The sequence below is a fragment of the Trachypithecus francoisi genome, unplaced genomic scaffold (assembly GCF_009764315.1).
Source record: "Trachypithecus francoisi isolate TF-2019V2 unplaced genomic scaffold, Tfra_2.0 Lachesis_group7, whole genome shotgun sequence".
Classification (NCBI taxonomy): domain Eukaryota; kingdom Metazoa; phylum Chordata; class Mammalia; order Primates; family Cercopithecidae; genus Trachypithecus; species Trachypithecus francoisi.
In genome coordinates, this window is record NW_022681472.1 from 2,585,566 (window position 1) to 2,598,271 (window position 12,706).

A 12,706-nucleotide genomic window follows, 5' to 3' on the forward strand; every position below is an offset into this window, starting at 1 on the left:
GCAAAGTTATCAGCTTTAGGAGATTTTTGGGCTGAGACAATGGGATTTTATAAATATACAATTATGTCATCCGGAAACATAGACAATTTGACTTCCTCTCTTCCTATTTAAATACACTTTATTTCTTTCTCTTGCCTGATTGCCCTGGCCAGAACTTCCAATACTATGTTGAATAGGAGTGGTGAGAGAAGGCATCCTTGTGTTGTGCCAGTTTTCAATGGGAATGCTTCCCGCTTTTGCCCATTCAGTATGATATTGGCTGGGGTTTGTCATAAATACTTCTTATTATTTTGAGATACGTTCCATCAATACCTAGCTTTTTGAGAGTTTTTAGCATGAAGTGGTGTTGAATTACATCAAAGGCCTTTTCTGCATCTATTGAGATAATCATGTGGCTTTTGTGTCATTAGTTCTGTTTATGTGATGGATTACATTTATTAATTTGTGTATGTTGAAATAGCCTTGCATCCCAGGGATGAAGCTGATTTGATCGTGGTAGATAAACTTTTTGATGTGCTGCCGGATTCGGTTTGCCAGTATTTTATTGAGGATTTTTTGCATCGATGTTCATCAGGGATATTGGCCTGAAATTTTCTTTTTTTGTTGTGTCTCTGCCATGTTTTGGTATCAGGGTGATGCTGGCCTCATAAAATGAGTTGGAAAGAGTCCTTCGTTTTCTATTGTTTGGATAAGTTTCAGAAGGCATGGTACCAGCTTCTCTTTGTGCCTCTGGTAGAATTCAGCTGTCAATCCATCTGGTCCTGTGCTTTTTTTAGTTGGTAGCCTATTAAGTACTGCCTCAGTTTTCGAACTTGTTATTGGTCTATTCAGGGATTCAACTTCTTCATGGTTTAGTCTTTGGAAGGTGTATGTGTCCAGGAATTTATCCATTTCTTCTAGATTTTCTAGTTTATTTACGTAGATGTGTTTATAGTATTCCCTAATGATAGTTTGTATTTCTGTAAGATCAGTAGTGATATTCCCTTTATCATTTTTTATTGGCTAGTGGTGTATCTATTTTGTTAATCTTTTCAAAAAACAGCTCCTGGATTCACTGATTTTTTTGGTTTGTTTTTAGATGGAGTCTTGCTCTGTTGCCCAGGCTGCAATGTAGTATTGTGATCTCAGCTCACTGCAGCTGGAGTGCAGTAGTGTGATCTTGGCTCACTGAAGTCCCTGCCTCCCAGGTTCTAGCGATTCTCCTGCCTCAGCCTCCTGGGTAGCTGGGATTACAGACGTGCATCACCATGCCTGGCTAATTTTTGTATTTTTAGTAGAGACGGGGTTTCACCATGTTGGCCAGGCTGGTTTCGAACTCCTGACCTCTGGTGATCTGCCCGCCTCGGCCTCCCAAAGTGCTGGGATTACATGCATGAATCACCATGCCCGGCTGATTCATTGAATTTTTGAAGGATTTTTTGTGTCTCTATCTCCTTTTTTTTTCTGCTCTGATCTTAGTTGTTTCTTGTCTTCTGCTAGCTTTTGAATTTGTTTCTCTTGCTTCTCTAGTTCTTTTAACCGTGATGTTAGGGGATTGATTTTAGATCTTTCCCACTTTCTCCTGTGGACATTTAGTGCTATAAATTTTCCTCTAAACAGTGCTTTAGCTGTGTCCCAGAGATTCTGTTATGTTGTGTCTTTGTTCTCATTGGTTTCAAAGAACTTACTTATTTCTACCTTAACGTCATTATTTACCCAGTAGTCATTCAGGAGTAGGTTATTCAATTTCCATGTAGTTGTGCAGTTTTTAGTGAGTTTCTTTCTTTCTTTACTTTTCTTTTCTCTTTCTTTCTTTCTTTCTCTCCTTCCTTCCTTCCTTCCTTCCTTCCTTCTTCCTTCCTTCCTTCCTTCCTTCCTTCCTTCCTTCCTTCCTTCTTTCCGTCCTTCCTTCCTTCCTTCTGTCCTGCCTTCCTTCCTTCCTCCTTTCCTTCTTTCCTTCTTTCTTCTTTTTTGACGGAGTCTCACTCTGTCACCCAGGCTGGAGTGCAGTGGCATGATCTTGACTCACCGCAAGCTCCACCTCCCGGGTTCACACCATTCTCCTGCCTCAGCCTCCCAAGTAGCTGGGACTACAGGTGCCCACTACCATGCCCATGTCTGGCTAATTTTTTGTATTTGTAGTAAAGATGAGGTTTCATCATGTTAGCCAGGATGGTCTCAATCTCCTGACCTCATGATCTGCCTGCCTAAGCCTCCCAAAGTGCTGGGATTACAGGCATGAACCACCGTGCCTGGCCTTGAGTGAGTTTCTTAATCCTGAGTTCTAATTTGATTGCACTGTGTGGTCTGGGAGATTGTTTGTTGTGATTTCTATTATTTTGCATCTGCTGAGGAGTGTTTTACTTCCAATTATGTGGTCAATTTTAGAATAAGTGTGATGTGGTGCTGAAAAAAATGTGTATTCTGTTGATTTGGGGTGGAGAGTTCTGTAGATGTCTATTAGAGCTGAGTTCAAGTCCTGAATATCCTTGTTAACCTTCTGTCTCATTGATCTGTCTAATATTGACAATCTCCCACTGTTATGTTGTGTAGGAGACTAAATCTCTTTGTAGGTCTCTAAGAACTTGCTTTATGAATCTGGGTACTCCTGTATTGGGTGCATATATATTTAGGAGCATTAGCTCTTCTGGTTGCATCGCTCCCTTTACCATTATGTAATGTCCTTCTTTGTCTTTGTTGGCTTAAAGTCTGTTTTATCAAAGACTAGGATTGCAACCCCTGCTTTTATTTATTTATTTATTTATTTTATTTGTTTATTTATTTTGCTTTCTGTTTGCTTGGTAAATATTCCTCCATCCCTTTATTTTGAGCCTGTGTGTGTCTCTGCATGTGAGATGGTCTCCTGAACACAACACAACAATGGGTCTTGACTCTTTATCCAATTTGCCATTGGGAAATTGCAAATTTCTCAATGCGGGAAGGGAAAACTGCCTACTAAAGCCTCAGTAATGGCAGACTGCCTCCCCTGTCAAGCTTGAGTGCCCCAGGTTGACTTCAGACTGCTGTGCTGACAGCGAGAATTTCAAGCCAGTGGATGTTAGCTTGCTGGGCTCCGTGGGTGTGGTATCTGCTGAGCTAGACCATTTGGCTCCCTGGCTTCAGTCCCTTTTCCAGGAGAGTGAACAGTTCTGTCTCATGTCTTTTAATTGGGGGCATTAATATTGTTATGTGTGAATTTGATCCTGTCATTATGATGTTCACTGGTTATTTGCCTGTTAGTTGATGCAGTTTCTTCCTAGCATCAATGGTCTTTACAATTTGGTATGTGTTTGCAGGGCCTGATACTGGTTTTTCCTTTCCATATTTAGTGCTTCCTTGAGGAGTTCTTATAGGGCAGGACTGGTGGGAACAAAATCTCTCAGCATTTGCTTGTCTGTAAAGGATTTTGTTTCTCCTTCACTTATGAAGCTTAGTTTGGCTGGATTTGAAATTCCGGATTGAAAATTCTTTTCTTGAAGAATGTTGAATATTGGCCCCCACTCTCTTCTGGCTTGTAGGGTTTCTGCAGAGAGATCTACTGTTAGTCTGATGGGCTTCCCTTTGTGGATAACCTGACCTTTCTCTATGGCTGCCCTTAACACTTTTTTCTTCATTTCAACCTTGGTGAATCTGACAATTATGTGTGTTGGAGTTGCTCTTCTCGAGGAGTATCTTTGTGGTGTTCTCTGTATTTCCTGAATTTGAACGTTGACCTGTTTTGCTAGGTTGGGAAAGTTTTCCTGGAAAATATCCTGAAGAGTGTTTTCCAACTTGGTTCCATTCTCCCCGTCACTTTCACGTACACCAATCAAACATAGGTTTGATCTTTTCACATAGTCCCGTATTTCTCGGAGGCATTGTTCGTTCCTTTTCATTCTTTTTTCTCTAAGCTCGTCTTCATGCTTTATTTCATTAAATTGATCTTCAATCTCTGATATTCTTTCTTCCACTTGATCAATTCAGCAATTAATACTTGTGTATGCTTCATGAAGTTCTTGTGCTGTGTTTTTCAGCTCCATCGGGTCATTTATGTTCTTCTCTAAACTGGTTGTTCTAGTTAGCAATTCCTCTAACTTTTTTTAAAAGGTTCTTAGCTTCCTTGCGTTGGGTTGGAACACACTCTTTTAGCTTGGAGGAATTTGTTATTACCCACCTTCTGAAACCTACTTCTGTCAATTCATTAAACTCATTCTCCATCTGGTTTTGTTCCCTTGCTGGCAAGTTGTGATCCTTTAGAGGAGAAGAGGCATTCTGGTTTTTGGAATTTTCAGCCTTTTTGTGCTGGTTTTTCCTCATCTTCGTGGATTTATCTACCTTTGGTCTTTGATGTTGGTGACCTTTGGATGGGGTTTCTGTGTGGACATCCTTTTGGTTGATGTTGATACTATTATTTCCTGTTTGTTAGTTTTCCTTCTAACAGTCAGGCCCCTCTGCTGCAGGTCTGCTGGAGTTTGCTGGAGGTCCACTCCAGACCCTGTTTGCCTGGGTATCACCAGCTGATGCTGCAGAACAGCAAAGATTGCTGCTTGTTTCTTCCTCTGGAAGCTTCATCCCAGAGGGGCACCCACCAGATGCCAGATGGAGCTCTCCTGTATGAGGTGTCTGTCCACCCCTGCTGGGACATGTCTCCTAGTCAGGAGGCATGGGGGTCAAGGACCCACCTGAGGAGGCAGTCTGTCCCTTAGCAGAGCTCGAGCGCTGTGCTGGAAGATCCACAGTTCTCTTCAGAGCTGGCAGGCAGGAACATTTAAGTCAGCTGAAGCTGAGCCTACAGCCGCCCCTTCCCCCAGGAGCTCTGTCCCAGGGAGATGGAAATTTTATCTATAAGCCCCTGACCAAGGCTCCTGCCTTTCTTTCAGAGATGCCCTGCCCAGATAGGAGGAATCTAGAGAGGCAGTGTGGCTACAGCAGCTTTGCTGAGCTGTGGTGGGCTCCACCCAGTCTAAACTTCCCAGTGTCTTTGTTTACACTTTGAAGGAAAAACCACCTACTCAAGCCTCAGTAATGGCAGACTGCCTCCCCTGTCAAGCTCGAGTGCCCCAGGTTGACTTCAGACTGCTGTGCTGACAGTGAGAATTTCAAGCCAGTGGATGTTAGCTTGCTGGGCTCCGTGAGTGTGGTATCTGCTGAGCTAGACCATTTGGCTCCCTGGCTTCAGCCCCCTTTCCAGGAGAGTGAATAGTTCAGTCTCCTTGGTGCTCCAGCTGCCACTGGGGTATGAAAAAAAACTCCTGCAGCTAGCTTGGTGTCTGCCCAAATGGCTACCCAGTTTTGTGCTTAAAACACAGGGCCCTGGTGGCATGGGCACCCGAGGGAATCTCTTGGTCTGCGAGTTACAAAGACCATGAGAAAAGCATAGTATCTGGGCTGGAATGCACTGTTTCTCACAGCATGGTCCCTCATGGCTTCCCTTGGCTAGGGGAGGGAATTCCCTGACCCCTTGCACTTCCCGCATGAGGCAATGCCCCACCCTGCTTCGGCTTGCCCTCCATGGGCTGTACCCACTGTCTAATCAGTCCGATTGAGATGAACTGGGTACCTCAGTTGGAAATGCGGAAATCACCCGCCTTCTGCATTGATCTTACTGGGAGCTGCAGACCAGAGCTGTTCCTAGTTGGCTATAAAGCCACCCAATAAAAGGTGTTTTTCAGGGATGTGGAGAAATTGGAGTCCTCACACATTACTGGCGTATACTGGGAATGTAAAATGGTGCAGTTGCTGTGGATAACAGTTTGGAAGTTTCTCAAAAAGTTAAATATAGAATTATCATATGACCAACAAATTCTGCTACTGGTTATGTACCTCTGAAGAACTGAAAACAGGCATTCACACACCAATTTCTATATGAATGTTCATGATTCACAGTAGCCAAAAGGTGGAAACAACCTTTTGAACCCAACTGCCCAGCAACAGATGAATAGATAAAATGTGATGTATCAATAATACAGAATCTTATTCAGTCCTGAAAAGGAACATGTACTGATGAATGCTACAACATGGATGAGCCTCAAAAACATTTGCCAAATGAAAAAAGCCAGACCCTAACGGGCACATGGTATATGATTCTGTTTGTATAAATATCCAGAAGAGGCAAATCTATAGAGACCAGAAACATATTTTTGCCACCAGAACCTGGAGGTGTGGAGTGCCTGCTTAATGGGGAGAGGTTTCCTTTGGCTGTATTGAAAATTAGAACTAGATAGAAATAATGTATGCCCATCACTGTGAAAGTAATAAATGTCACTGTATTATACACTTTAAAATTATTTATTTATTTATTTATTTATTTATTTATTGAGGCATAGTCTTGCTCTGACGCCCAAGCTGGAGTGCAATGGCATGATCTCGGCTCATTGCAACCTCCGCCTCCCAGGTTCAAGCTATTCTCCTGCCTCAGCCTTCTGAGTAGCTGGGATTACAGGCACCCACCACCACACTCAGCTAATTTTTTTTTTTCCAGTACAGATGGGAGTTCACCATGTTGGCCAGGCTGGGCTTGAACTCCTGACCTCAAGTGATCTGCATGCCTTGGCCTCCCAAAGTGCTGGGATTACAGGCATAAGCCACCGCGCGCAGCCACTAAAATGATTTAAATGGAGAATATGTTGTGAATTTTACCTCAATAAAAGGATAAATATAAATAAATATGTAGGAGACTTATAAGTCACCCATTAATGTAACAACAGGGAAAAAGTATTTAGGCAATATACAATCTATTTTTAAAAAGATATTTGGGTCCTGGCACAGTGGCTTACACCTGTAATCTCAGCACTTTGGGAAGCTGAGGTGGGCGGATCACCTGAGGTCAAGATCATCCTGGCCAACATGATCAAACTCCGTCTCTACTAAAAATACAAAATTAGCCGGGTGTGCTGGTGTATGCCTGTGATTCCCAGCTACTTGGGGGGCTGAGGCAGGAGAATCTCTTGACCTTGGGAGGCAGAAGTTGCAGTGAGCCTAAATTTTCCCATTGCACTCCATGGGCAAAAAGAGTGGAAACTCCCTCTCAATAAATAAATAAATAAACAAACAAATAAATAAATAGGCCAGGCACAATGGTTCACACCTGTAATCCCAGCACTTTGGGAGGCTGAGGTGGGCGGATCAGGAGGTCAGGCGTTCAAGACCAGCCTGACCAACATGGTGAAACCCAGTCTCTACTAAAAATACAAAAATTAGCCGGGCGTGGTGGTGGGCGCCTGTAGTCCCAGCTACTCAGGAGGCTGAGTCAGGAGAATCGCTTGAACCCAGGAGGCAGAGGTTGCCATGAGCCGAGATTGTGCCACTGCGCTCCAGCCTGGGCAATAGAGTGAGTCTCCATTTCAAAAATAAATAAATAAATAATAATTAAAAAAAGATAGATGGAAGCTTTGGGTCATTGTCTTTTTTTTTTTTTTTTTTTTTTTGAGATGGAGTTCTGCTCTTTTTGCCCAGGCTGGAGTGCAATGGCACGATCTTGGCTCACTGCAACCTATGCCTCCTGGTTTCAAGCGAGTCTCCTGCCTCAGCCTCCCAAGTAGCTGGGATTACAGGCATGTGCCACCATGTCCGGCTAATTTTATATTTTTTAGCAGAGATGGGGGGGGTTTCCTCCATGTTGGTCAGGTTGGTCTCGAACTCCTGACCTCAGGTGATTCAGCCGCCTCAGCCTCCCAAAGTGCTTGGATTACAGGCATGAGCCACGGAGCCCGGCTTTGTGTGTGTGCCTGTGTTTGTGAGATGGGAGTCTCTGTCGTCCAGGCTGAAGTGCAGTGATGCGATCTCGGCTCACCACAACCTCTGCCTCCCAGGTTCAAGCGATTCTCCTCCCTCAGCCTCCGGAGTAGCTGGGACTACAGGCGCACCACCATGCTGGCTCATTTTTATATTTTTGGTAGAGAGGGGGTTTCACCACACTGGCCAGACTGGTAACTCCTGAATTCAGGTGATCCACCCACCTCGTCCTCCGAAAGTGCTGGGATTACAGGGGTGAGCCACCGCGCCCAGCCTGGGTCATTGTTTAAATGGACGCATTTTTCTTTCTTCGTGGCACATAAAGTCTCAGTGCATCTTAGATTCAGGCACATCTCAAGTGAGCTGAAACGCGGTACTCAATTGTAGGCTCATTTAGTTGTGTGTGCCTCTTTGCTGTACGTGACTTTTACTGTGTGAATGCTGTGGAACTCTAGCCTTGCTAAAAAACATGCTCCTGTGTATTCGGTTTCATTTGGGGTAACAGGCAGTCCAAAATATCTGACTTCACAGGTCTAAAGGTTTTCTCTCTCATGTAAACGAAGTCCAGGGGTGGGCAGTCAGGTCTGCGCTGCCAGAGACAGGAAACCATGCATGGTTGCTCCCTTCCCCTGCAGAGAAGCCTGTGCCCCGACCCTTTGGGGAGGCTTCCTCCAAGTTGCACATGAGGCCGGGGATTAGCGTTTTAGTCTGTTCACCTAAAAATCGGTGTTTCTCAGTGCCAACCAGTGACAGTACCTGCGGCGCGCAGCCCTGGGTTTCTTTTTTTTTTTTTTTTTTTGAGACGGAGTCTCGCTCTGCCGCCCAGGCTGGAGTGCTGTGGCCAGATCTCAGCTCACTGCAAGCTCCGCCTCCCGGGTTCACGCCATTCTGCTGCCTCAGCCTCCCGAGTAGCTGGGACTACAGGCGCCCGCCACCTCGCCCGGCTAATTTTTTTGTATTTTTTAGTAGAGACGGGGTTTCACCGTGTTAGCCAGGATGGTCTCGATCTCCTGACCTCGTGATCCACCCGTCTCGGCCTCCCAAAGTGCTGGGATTACAGGCTTGAGCCACCGCGCCCGGCCTCTTTTTTTTTTTTGAGGCGGAGTCTCGCTCTGTCTCCCGGACTGGAGTGCAGTGGCCGGATCTCAGCTCACTGCAAGCTCCGCCTCCCGGGTTCACGCCATTCTCCTGCCTCAGCCTCCCGAGGAGCTGGGACTACAGGCGCCCGCCACCTCGCCCAGCTAGTTTTTGTATTTTTAGTAGAGACGGGGTTTCACCGTGTTAGCCAGGATGGTCTCGATCTCCTGACCTCGTGATCCACCCGTCTCGGCCTCCCAAAGGCAGCCCTGGGTTTCTAAACCCCATTCTGTCGTCTCAGGACCAATGTCCTGGGATGTCTGGCTGGGTCCAGAGCTGGGCATCCTGCAGTGACAAAACGTGTGAAAGCAACAAGAGGAACAGCATAGCAGCAGATTGTAACCCAACATTGTCTGAGTCCATGCGAACAGACCCATTATTCTCCCTGAGGGAAGTGCGCATCTTCCCTAGCCACTACTGTCCGCTTTCTGCGCGGCCAGGCTGGGCTGCGGCTGCAGTGACGCAGTCTCGTGTAGATGAGACCAGCATCCTCACCGGCCGAGGAGATGCCCCTGGACCACCTGCGTGGTCAGGATCCAGGCAGGTGACAGGGCTCAGGGCCGCAGCCGAGTCCCCCAGAAACAGTCCCCCTGGGACGGTGGCTTCACGCTGGCCCGAGAGGATTCAGACTGGCCAGGCCAGGCCAGACCAAGTCTTCTAAGGCAGTTCCTTGCAGTGAACCTCCTACTGTGTGTGTGTCTGTGATATGTGAGTGTGGGGTGTGTGTGGTGTGGTTGTGTGGTTTGATGTGTGTGGGGCGATTGTGTGTGTGGTGTGTGCGTGTGGTGTGTATGATGCTGTATGTGTGTGATGCTGTGTGGAGCATGTGGTGTGTGTGGTGTGTGTGTCATGGTGTATGGTGTGGTTGTGTGGTGTGTGATCGTGTGGTGTGCGTGAGATGATGTGTGTGGTTGTGTGGTGGGATGTGTGGTGTGTGATGGGGTGTATGGTGTTGTTGTGGTGTGTGTTGTGATGGGGTGTGGTGTGTGTGATGAGATGTGTGTGGTGTGGTGTGATGGGGTGTGTGGTGTGGTTCTGTGTGGTGTGTGTGAAGGGGTGTGTGATGTGGTTGTGTGTGTTGCTGTGATGGGGTATGGCATGTGTGATAGTGTGTGTTGGGATGTGTGTATGCTGGGATGTGTGTGTGCTGTGGTTGTGTTGTGTGATAGGGTGTATGGTGTGGTTGCATGTTGTGTGGTGTGTGGTGGCGTGAGGAAATGTGTGTGGTGTGGTTGTGTGTGATGGGGTGTGTGGTGTTATGTGTGTGGTGTGTGATGGGGTGTGTGTGGTGTGGTTGCGTGTGTGGTGTGATGTGAGGTGTGTGCATGGTGGTGTGATGGGATGTATTGTGGGTGTGTGTGGTGTATGATGGTGTGTGTAGTGTGAGGGTGTGTGGTGTGGTTGTGTGTTGTGTGTGTGGTGGGGTGTGGTGTGATGGCGTGTGTTGTGTGTGATGGGGTGTGTGGTTATGTGTGTGGTGTGATGGGGTGTATTGTGGGTGTGTGGTGTATGATGGTGTGTGTGTGGTGTAGTGTGTTGTGTGTGTGATGGGATGTTTGGTGTGGTTGTGTGGTGTGCGATGGGGTGTGTGGTGTGGTGTATCATGGGTGTGTGTGATGGGGTGTGTATGTGGTATGGCTGTGTGTGCCCCTCTCCCTTCCTGCTGCCTGCTCAGTGGCCCCTGACACTCTGCTGCGTGAGCAGATGCCTCCCTTCCCCAAGAGTGGAGAACGGCTGGGTCCGTGGAGCGGGAGGTGGTACGGTGAGAAGGCCCTGGGACCTTCCACACCATCCAGGGCATGGGGGACACCTGCAGGCCCCGAAGACCCAGCAGCTCTGAAGACTGAGCAGCACCAAGTCCGTCTGGCCGTCTCTGGGGAAACTGGCCCACATCAGGTCCCTGGCGCTGTCTCCAGGGTGCTGGGGTTTTATTCAGTTTTCCCAAAAGAAGAGGGGTGTGGTTCTGGGGGTCGCAACCCAGTACTGCACCCCAAGGCTCTAGCGTCCGGGCTCGGCTGCAGGGGCTGGGTCTCAGTCAGGAGGGAAAGGCTGTCCCCTGCCCCGGGGGGCACCTCTCATAAGCAGGGGTGCAGGCACGCAAGGAGGCCCAGGGGACAGGGCCCCCCACATGGACTTTCTGCCGGCAGAGGAGGGCGCACTGGGGACGGCGGCTCCCACCCCTCAGCCCTCCGGTCTCCTCTCATAGCTCTGCTTCCCACCTACCCACACACTCCCTCGGGTCTGTTCCCCTCGGGTGCACTCCACTTAGCGCAGCCTAGGCACCAAGGAGCTGCTTTCAGCAGTGCATTCATGAGACACAATGGATTGACCAGATCTGTCATAATTGATGGCAGTTCCTTCAGAAGCTCATTCCAGTGCCCTACTTCCTGCTACTACCTTTGGTTCCCTCAGGACTCAACTGGAGAGCCCAGGCCACTTGATCCTTTTGGTTTCTGTGGTCTCCAGGGACTTTGTATGTAAGGTTTCATTTTCTATCAATCTGACCAATTTTTTTTTCTCCTTTGTCTCAGCTGAGCATAAAAGCATTTATCATTAACTACTTTGTGTATCAGTCGAGTTCAGAGTGTTGCGGGAAGTCAGGGACCCTGCCACGGCAGAAGAACATAAATTGTGAAGATTTCATAGACATTTATTAGTTCCTCAAATTAAAACTTTTTTTTTTTTTTTTTTTTTTGTTGAGACGGAGTTTCACTCTGTCGCCCAGGCTGGAGTGCAGTGGCCGGATCTCAGCTCACTGCAAGCTCCGCCTCCCGGGTTTACGCCATTCTCCTGCCTCAGCCTCCCGAGTAGCTGGGACTACAGGCGCCCGCCACCTCGCCCGGCTAGTTTTCTGTATTTTTTTTTAGTAGAGACGGGGTTTCACCGTGTTAGCCAGGGTGGTCTTGATCTCCTGACCTCGTGATCCGCCCGTCTCGGCCTCCCAAAGTGCTGGGATTACAGGCTTGAGCCACCGCGCCCGGCCAAAACTTTTATAACTTCTTACACATGCCTTGACTGCAATCGCTGAACATAAATCGTGCAGATTTCATGGACATTTATCACTTCCCCAATCAATACTCTTATAATTTCCTATTCCTGTCTTTACTTTAATCTCTTAATCCCGTCATCTCCATAAACTGAGGAGGTATGTCACCTCAGGACCCTGTGATGATTGCGTTAACTCCACAAATTGTAAAACGTGTGTTTGAACAATATGAAATCTGGGCACCCTGAAAAAGAACAGGGTAATAGCGATGTTCAGAGAACAAGGGAGATAACCAGAAGGTGTGACCGCCTGTGGGGCCGGGCAGAACAGAGTCATGCTTTTCTTATTGCAGAAAACGAGTAGGAGAAAAAAATTCCCAGGGGAGGCCTATGGACAGGCGCTCTGGGGTTGTCTGCCTTATGTAGTTGAAGATTAGGGATAAAATATGCCCTTGTCTCTTGCAGTGCCCTCCGGCTTGCTAGGATTAGGAAATCCTAGCCTGGCGAATTCTAGTCAGACTGGTTCTCTGCTCTTGAACCATTTCCTGTTAAGATGTTTATCAATGACAATGCGTGCACAGTGGGACATGGAACCTCATTAGTAATTCTAATTTCACCCTGGCCTTGTGACCTTGCTCTGCCCTTCTGCCCTTGTGATCTTTTATTGCTATTTGAAGCATGTGATCTCTGTGACCCACTCCCTATTTGCACCGCCCTCCCCTTTTGAAATCCGTAATAAAAACTTGCTGATTTTGTGGCTCAGGTGGGCATCACGGAACCTGCCAACATGTGATGTCACCCCCAGAGGCCCAGCTATAAAATTTCTCTCTTTTGTATTCTTTCTCTTTATTTCTCAGACCAGCTGACACTTATGGAAAATAGAAAAGAACCT